The following is an 8,940-nucleotide window of genomic DNA, read 5'->3' on the forward strand; positions in this document are numbered from 1 at the left end:
GATACTGAAGAATCCATCATGGTTCTCACACGACTTTCCAAAGAAACGCAAAACTCTCACAGGTAAATCCCCTCATCATAACCACCACCATTAAACCTGACATGCATTACACCACATACTGGTTTCATGTGCGTGCCTCTCAGAGGAGGGATTGATGATGTGCGCGTCCTGGAGACGCCGGCGCACACTTTACGCACGGTGCCAGTCTGTTACACTTGCACACCAGCGGCCAGATGAGGGAGACATTCGGCTTCAGGACATGTCGAAGTATCCCGAGTAATTTTTTTTTTTTTTTTTTTTATATTATAAGATTTTCATTACCTCTTTTTCCTCGACTGGAACCACTCCAGAGCGACGCGCACCGCACCGCACCGCACCGCAACGCACCGCACCGCCGCGTTCCTCCGTCCGGCGTCACACGCGTTTCAACGTGTTTTATTGTTTGTTAGTGTGTTGTTGTTGTTTTTTTAGAGTGTAAGCGCGAAAATCTGGGTCCGACCGGGAGCTGGGGCGTCTGTGATAACGCGTCAGTCCGTCAGTCATCAGTCAGTCATCCAGGTCCACGTCTCCGCTGAACTCCAGCTGTCACCTCCTCCTCCTCCTCTCCTCCTGCTCCGGCTCCTCAGGTAAGAGACACTGCTCCTCCTCGCACCTCCGCAACATTTACTCAAGTTATCTCTGGCAAATACTTAAGAGTTTTAAGTTTCTGACGGACGGAGCGGTTTTTCCCCTCCTCACAGCCCCCCCACTGGGTTCTGGTTTGGGGATGAAAAAGAGGCAAAGTAACGTCGAGGGCTGAAATGTGACCGTGAGAGATTCAGGTCAAGATATTTAACTGTAAGAGGGGGGGAAATAGTCGAGTGTGTTTTCGGATTTTTGACAAAAGAGCAAGTGTGTGTTTCCTGTGTGTTTTGTGTGCGTGTTGTGTGAGGAGACATAGCATGGACACACAATGACAACCTGACATCTTATCAATCTGTATTCTTTGATGGTTTGGATATGCATGTGCTTCAGAGCCTCATAAATACCATAATTAAAAAGAAAAACATAAAAATATTAATTCACCAGCACAAGTGTCTGCACATCACAATGTATATTTGGTCTTAAATTTATTAGATGGGATTAATTTATGTATATTCACAGTTTGTCCAAAAAATTCACCTTTCACTGCTGTAACACAATTTCTCGAAGACCAATGCTTCAGCTGTAAAAACCTCTTTTCCTTTTCCTCTTCTTCTTCTTCTCCTCTATTTCAATTTTTTTTTTTTTAATTGTCACCTGTACAGAGTGGCACAGCTACTTTGAAAGCCACCCTCACCCTGTGCAACCCCCCCCTCCCTCATCCTCCTGTTTCCAAATGCTCTCCTTTGAAGCGATGATGCCCCATCTGTCATATGTGAGCAAAGAGAGACCATGCTCTGCTCTTCTCAATTACTGAATTCTCCTCATGCCAGCTCCGGTGGGACAGGAGGAGGAGCAGGTGGGTGGCAGTCAGTGCGATCAATCAACATGAAATATTCAGCTTTGAATATACACATCATTTACTGCTGCTGCTGCTGCTGCTGCTGCTGCCCTCCTTGTTAGAGACACTCCAGAACCCGAGTTTGTCTTTAAGCGTTTTTTGCAAAAGTGTGAACTGTGTGACACACGAATAAAAAAACCTGGGGCCCGTGCATGTTCAGGTGACACCATCTTTTGATAGAAAAAGAAAACACACACAACCACGGAGACCGGAGAGGTGTTTGAGATTATTATTATCATCATAATTGAGAGGAAATTAGAGAGAGGGCGGGCGAGCGGATGAAACTGTAGCCTGTTAAATGTAGCGCCACGGCCGTTTTCTCATTATGCTGCAGTAAATTCACACAGCTTACATGACAAAGCTCTGCTTGGCAACTTTCTTCCCCTGGTAGGAGCACTTGTTTGAACACGAGGCACATGATTTGAATATCTGTAATCCACGCTGAAATCAACAGGCCAGATGAACTTTTTGGCACTCTTCTCCTACCAACACATTGAGCAGGATTTTCTTTCCCCAAAAATGCCTAAGCTATTTAGACTTAGGGCTTAAAAATCACTTGAAAGAAAGGAGGGGTAGAGGGGGGGAAGCAAAGGCAAAAGTTATTTGATTTGTCTTTTCCCATGCATGCACGCCACAGAGATGTTACCAGAGGAAAACCTTGCAATCATTCAAACTCTTCAGGAAACTTTTAATCTCCAAAGTGTCTGCCTTGTGATAATAACATCGCTGTGATGTTGCCTCATGAAATTTGCCCGAGTACCATGGCCCTAAGTATTTGAGCTATGAGGCAATACGGTGAAAAGCATAGCCCCCTCATATGAGAACACAACAGTGAATAATTAATAACCTTGCTCCCAATTCCAGGAAAACAATAGCATATTGTAGGAACACTGCACTAATTTAACTAGAGGAGAGAGAGAGAGAGAAAAAATAAAACAACTTAGACGAAAATGTGGAATGCATCGCCATTGTTTAAAGCACGAGTTTCCGCTCTTGTTCCGTGGCCGTGCCAGTTCCCGCGCCACCATGTTGCATATATGTGCACATGCCGTGGTGTTTGCATGCCGCATAATATCCCAGTGTAACGTTGTTTGCCTTTGAGATTAATCAGAAGCCATTAAATACCCCTCTCTCACCTGCTGGCAGTATGGGAGGTGGAAGTGCACATGCAGGAAGCTATTTTCCACAGGCCTCCTCTCTTGGCTGTCAGCTCCCATTAAGGGGGAAGGTGTCATATCTGTAACACAGCTGAGTGCAGATGGCAGAGTGGAGGGGATGGCTCACCGATTTAAACAATGATTAATGAACAGAGATGGAAAACAAATTACATTGGACTATTGGAAGCAGGGAATTGTTTTTATGAAAATGTTAATTGTGTCTGCCAGGCTGATACCAGGAGTGGGGGAAGGGTGGAGTGAGGGCAAGGCAGGCGAGGGTCTACTGATAGGACATCTACTACTCCCCCGGCTCAGATTATTGGCGTGTCTCGGCACGCTATGTTTAATACCGCACCTTGCCTTTTAGACCTCTAATGTGCCATAACTTTCAAGGTTTGGATTTTTATGATGAACCCCATGAAGAATTGTCGCCCACCACCGCACCAATTAGCGTTATCTCTAATAATAAGTGGTTGTAAGTGACGAGAGAAGGCGCCCTGTTCTAGTTGTAATTATTGCAGGCGGGTGCAGCTGCACTACTTAGGGAGATGATGATAATTATTTTTCTTTTTTTTCAATTTTTTTTTCTTTTTTTTTTTTCATTGCGGGTTGATTATTTAAGAGCATCATACACTCATCAGAGTAATCAGGAGAGAGTGATTAGTGAAAATCCACGAGGCTAACAGCTGCCACATTAAACACTTGCCTCTGTTGCCAACACACGGAGGCAGAGGCCTTTCCACAGGCCGGAGAGCGGCACTTCACCTTCAACTCCGCGGCCACATGTGTTTGTTGGAAAGTCGAGGCTGAGGGCAACGTGAAGCAGAGCGCCCGCATGAAAAGGCGTGTTGTCGTGCACCAAGGTCGATTCTCTCAATGCTCCGATTCAACCGGTGCACAGGAGCGAGCCGAGGGGGAGTGAAAGTTGGATATGGCTTTTTTTTGGGGGGTGGGAAATAGATAGTTTCTGAGCAGTGACCTTGCCCTCCTCCTGAACCGCTTCTCTTTGTATCAGAATAAATAAAAATCAGAACGCTCGGCCCCGGCTTGTGATCGAACGCTCAATCTAATACAGAACCCAAGTCTCAATTAGAGGCGTGTGGCACGGCCGTGTCCGGCGTTCCCGTGGCGTTCCTGTGCCGCTGTGTAAGGCCCCTGCTAAACTCGGGGCTAATTCTCTTAGCCCAGATGTTGCTTGAGCACAGTCCTGGGATCCCACAGGGTTGATGAGCTCAATCAGTGAAATGATGAAAAGATGATTTTGTCCCTGTAATTACAGTGTGTAAACTACTTAGCTAGGATTGCAAAGGAAGTCATTTTCTAATTACGCTGGTACCCCGTTGTCTAATGGTGGATGTTTTGTTGTTTTAGAGAGCGCGGGAGAGAGGGAGAGAGGGAGAGAGACACCGAAAGAGAGGGAGAGAATTCGAGAGGAGTAATATTCGCGTGTGTGTGTGTGTGTGTGTGTGTGAGAGGAACTTCACGAAGGGCCTGGACTCGGCTGCTGCTGCGGCTGAAAAAAGACCATCACAAGAGCAAGATGGCTGCCAAATGAGAGTTCATTGAATTATCAGCCCAGCTAATGTGCCTTGGATTATGCTCTTTGTTTGTCAGTTTCTTTTTTCTTTTTTTTCCAGTAGATGCCATCGCTTAATGAGATACTGTAAGTGGCATTACCCGACTCCTGCTGTGATTTTGTGATGACTCGTTTAATGACTTTTGTCTCGGTGCCTCCAAGTGCTTCACTCCGCACATTCAGTTTCTCCTCTGTGTTTTTTAGCAAACATTTACTGTCATGACAGACAAAAAAAACACGATTGTACAAACAAAGCCACGATTTTGTCTTCACACGACGAGACGGCGTCGGGCAATCTGTTTCTCCTCGCGCCGGAGAAAGTTGTATCCTTCCCCGAGAAAGCAAACAACAACAACAAAACAAAAAAAAACATGTCAGTATGTTGCGCACTGAAGAAGCTCCATTCTTCTGAGATCTGTGTGAGTTGTGTTGGAAGCTGGCTGCCGTCCTGCAGGGCCCAACCATCTGATGCAGCCCACACCATGTGGATAGGCTTCTCCGGTGCAAGGCTTCCCCTCCGCGCCCCACACTGTTAACCAACTCCGGCGCACGCCAAAAGCTTTGTTTGTGTCCAGAAAGAACAGGTGGTCTGTGCAAACAAGATCAACTGTTCACACATTAGTGATTTAAAATACATTCTATATGCACGTGCATGTGTGTCTGGGCACGTGAGCGTGTGAGACAGACGGCGTGCTGGATGTTTCCTCTCTTTGTGAGCGAGCGCCTTTGAAAGCATCGGAGGAAGCGTGTGAATGCAAAGTTTATATGTAACACGCTCTATAATTAGGTCACATTACTACACATTTTCTTCAGCTCAGTCTTACACCTTGGCTCAGGTGGTGCAACAAGAACCACGTAAGGCCACAAAGTTCTGTAGTCATAGTCTTTATTCTAGCAAGAATAAATACAAAAGAAATCAAATCAAATCAAATTGTATTTGTATAGCCCACATTCACAAATAACAATTAGTCTCATAGGGCTTTAACATGGTGTGACATCCTCTGTCCTTAACCCTCAACAAGAGTCAGGAAAAACTACTAAAAACCCTTTTAACAGGTAAAAATATGTAGAAACCTCAGAGAGACACATGTGAGGATCCCTCAACCAGGACGGACAGAAGTGCTAAGTGATAAAGTTTTTTAGCAGCATCGATGAGGGTAAACATTTTTGAAGGATAACTTCAATACTATATGTCAAGCAGTCCTGCTGCAATCCTAGTCTCTGGTCATCAGCCAGCAAGATCACGATCCAGCATCAGGATGGGATCCACTATAGTCCACAGTCATTGTCCACTGCCGCCAGTTAGGATCCGTCAAGAACCCTCCATGTTTAGCTAAATCGGCCATTTTCACATCTTTTCTTCCTGCACACACGTGATTAATGACCAGTTTGTCACGTTAGAACTTGGGAGTTTTGACAGCAAATTCCTTAAAAAATTGCCACCTTTCTCTTTTTTCCCGCGGTTGCTTCACCTGGGGAGAATCACATTTCCCCTCATGTTGCGTTCAAGGCCGCTAATCTGCATCCGTGAACGAGACAAACGGATGGAATCGAACGCCTCCTCCCGCCGAACACTTGCAAAGAGCTGACTCTCAAATAACTGCACACATCACCATCGCACCACATGCACGCCAGATTTATTTTTTTACAGGGCACAAGCCAGATTTTTTGATAGTTGTGAAAGGAGTGGCATAGATTTACTGCACCCACAACAAATGTGTATGTATTCCTTTATGAGTTCTTTAGCTATTACTCACAAGGAGCTAGTTTGTCAGTGCTGTGTGTGCTCTTTCTGTGCTCTGTGCTCCTGCAGTAATGAATGGCGCCGGTTAGACTATTCTATCTCAGTCAGGCTTTTGGGGGGGCCTACAGAGAAGCTCCTATAGGGTTTCATTAATCTGCCTGTCAGAAAGTATATGGGTGCTATCTTTTTGCACGGGTCATGGTGGGCAGCTGTGTTACCACTGCCCTCTTCCTTGTGCTGCCTCTTCATCCCCTGACAGGCCGGTCCACAGGAAGGCAGGCTGGCTGATCTGGTCGGTGGGAGTGTGGGTGGAGTGAGACACACGGGGGGGGCACACTGCGCGGCATGGGGGCTTTTTACTGTCTGCACATAGGCTCGCTCTGTGGTGATGAATAAAACAATTGTTATCTGCAGGCAGGGAAGTCAGGGAATTCCAGGAATTTTGAGAGTCATGATCTCTTGTTATGTGTGATTTTGAAGTAGGCAGCCGGCATGTTAGCAAGAATCTAGGACATGGACGATAATGTACGAGGTTGTGCGGGAGAATGCAGCGGAATCATCACACATCACGTATGGGACTGTGTGAATGAATGAAGCTTTTATTTTCCTGTCGTGCATGTTAATGCCAAAGAAATTAATCTAAGATAAATCCCGGAGTGCTCTGTGCACATTTCCCAACAACGTCCAGAAGTAAAGAGAAGAAGCAGAGAAATGGAGCAATCAGAATAAGAAATGGCTCGATAATTCATCTACCCTTCATTTTAAGGCTTTGGAGACAAAATTTAGTCAATCAATCAATCAATCAAATTTTATTTGTATAGCCCACATTCACAAATAACAATTCGTCTCATAGGGCTTTAACATGGTGTGACATCCTCTGTCCTTAACCCTCAGCAAGAGTAAGGAAAAACTACTAAAAACCCTGTTAACAGGGAAAATTATGTAGAAACCTCAGAGAGACACATGTGAGGGATCCTCTCCCAGGACGGACAGAAGTGCAGTAGATGTCAAGATTAGGAAAACATCATCAAGATAAAGGTTTTAGCAGCATCGATGCGGGTAAACATTTTTGAAGGATAACTTCAATACTATATGTCAAGTAGTGCTGCTGCAATCATAGTCTCTGGGACTTAAACACAAAAAACTGAAGACGCTTTTCAACTCTTCACGGTAAATTGACACTCTTGAATCATGAGGAGGAAAACATGAATATGTCAAGTTTACCGTGAGATAACCACCACATGTGTACTTTACTGTACTTGCTCGAGATAATCTTAATTTACACTAAACTGTGACTGTGCTGGTTGCAGCCTGATGGAGCCGTTGGTGCTGCATTCTCAGTAGTTTCCAGCTCAACCATCCACATAAATTATGAATGCTGTTTAACTGCTGTTATGCAGTTCCGATCTATAAATTTTATTCATATGTTTCATTCCTGTGTCACCTAACTATGGATTTACAATATCGTCCATCCATCCTGGCTGACAGTTGTGCCGCAACTACAAAGTAAAAAGATTATGTGCATTCAGCCAGACTTGCAGATTAGATTCTGAAATAACCCGAATCCTCAAACCAGAACTGCAGCGAACAATAAATCCAACCATGTTTGATATTGTCGGATCTAAAATCACGCAGAATGCACCGCTCCCAGGGCTGGTTTAAATGTGTACGTGTCACATTTTTTCTTTTATTGCCTGCGCGAAATCACACCTGCTCCTTGTTCGTGTACGCGCGGCCACACCTAAGAGGCGCCACTGTGACACGATGCTTAATAACAATCAAGCACTTTCTCAATCTGCACCCAAAGAGCCTAATTCACTCTGACAGAGAAACACCTGATGGCCCCGTGTGCCGTTTCCCCATCTCCTGGCCTTCTCATAGCCCCCCCCCCCAACACAAGCACACACACCAACACACACACACACGCACAAGTGATGAAGGTTTTATGCCTCCTCGCTGTGCTTAGTTAATCAGAGGGAATACCACTTTAGCAAATATGAAGTGGATCTAGTGTATGCTAATATCATTCGCTCACTTTCTCCCTGTCAGATGTGGTTAGGTCAGACCTGTATCCTTACATTGATCCGGGCTCAGCGCCGACTCGCTGCTCTCGCCAGACACGACTGCAGGCACGCTCTTTATCTGTGCGGCTTTTGTGTCGAACATTTTCATCACTGATGGAGGTTTCCATCGACTCCAGTAGCAGCAGCAGCAGCAGCAGCAGCAGCAGCAGGTGGCTCACACCCGGTGTCAGACCTCTTATTTTGCAGGCCTGTAGCTCCATCCTGAACCTATTGATTTGGGATAAGGTTGCGTTCAGTTGGTGTTACTCTCTGGTTGTTTGACTCACTGTCAGCCGAGGAGATGTGGGGATGAAATGGTGACGTTAGCAAGCGTTTTAATCTTCAGTTGTCCAGGGGATTCGCAAATTGTGTGCGTTCAACAAACTGATATTTCCTCCTGACTCTCAGACAATCAGGGTCAACGTCTGCAGCTTCCAACCTTTTCTCCTGGTCTCCGGTGTTTTTACCTTTTTATTTATTATGACATTAACACCTGACATGCACATACGTTTTCATATTGGTTGTGTTGTTTTTAAATGCATCATTTATTTACTTACTTACTTATCTAGGGTTTATCTTAAACCTGCTTAATGGGAAGTTTTCATTGTAAAACAAAAAGCCTCTTTAGCAGTTATTGATGGTTAATATATTATATTCATTAAAGGTCCAGTGTGTAGAATTCCGTGACAACTAGTGGTGAAGTTGCATGTTTTAGTTGAACACCTCTCACCTCGCCCTCTTACAAATATTAAAACGGAACCTGTGATAACCTTCAGTTGTCATAAAAACTAAAAAGGTGTTAAGTTTGTCCAGTCTGGGCTACTGTAAAAAAAACATGGCTTCTCCATAGAGAGGACTTGCTCCTGATGTAAATATAA

Source organism: Limanda limanda, chromosome 8 (genome assembly GCF_963576545.1).
Source record: "Limanda limanda chromosome 8, fLimLim1.1, whole genome shotgun sequence".
NCBI lineage: Eukaryota > Metazoa > Chordata > Actinopteri > Pleuronectiformes > Pleuronectidae > Limanda > Limanda limanda.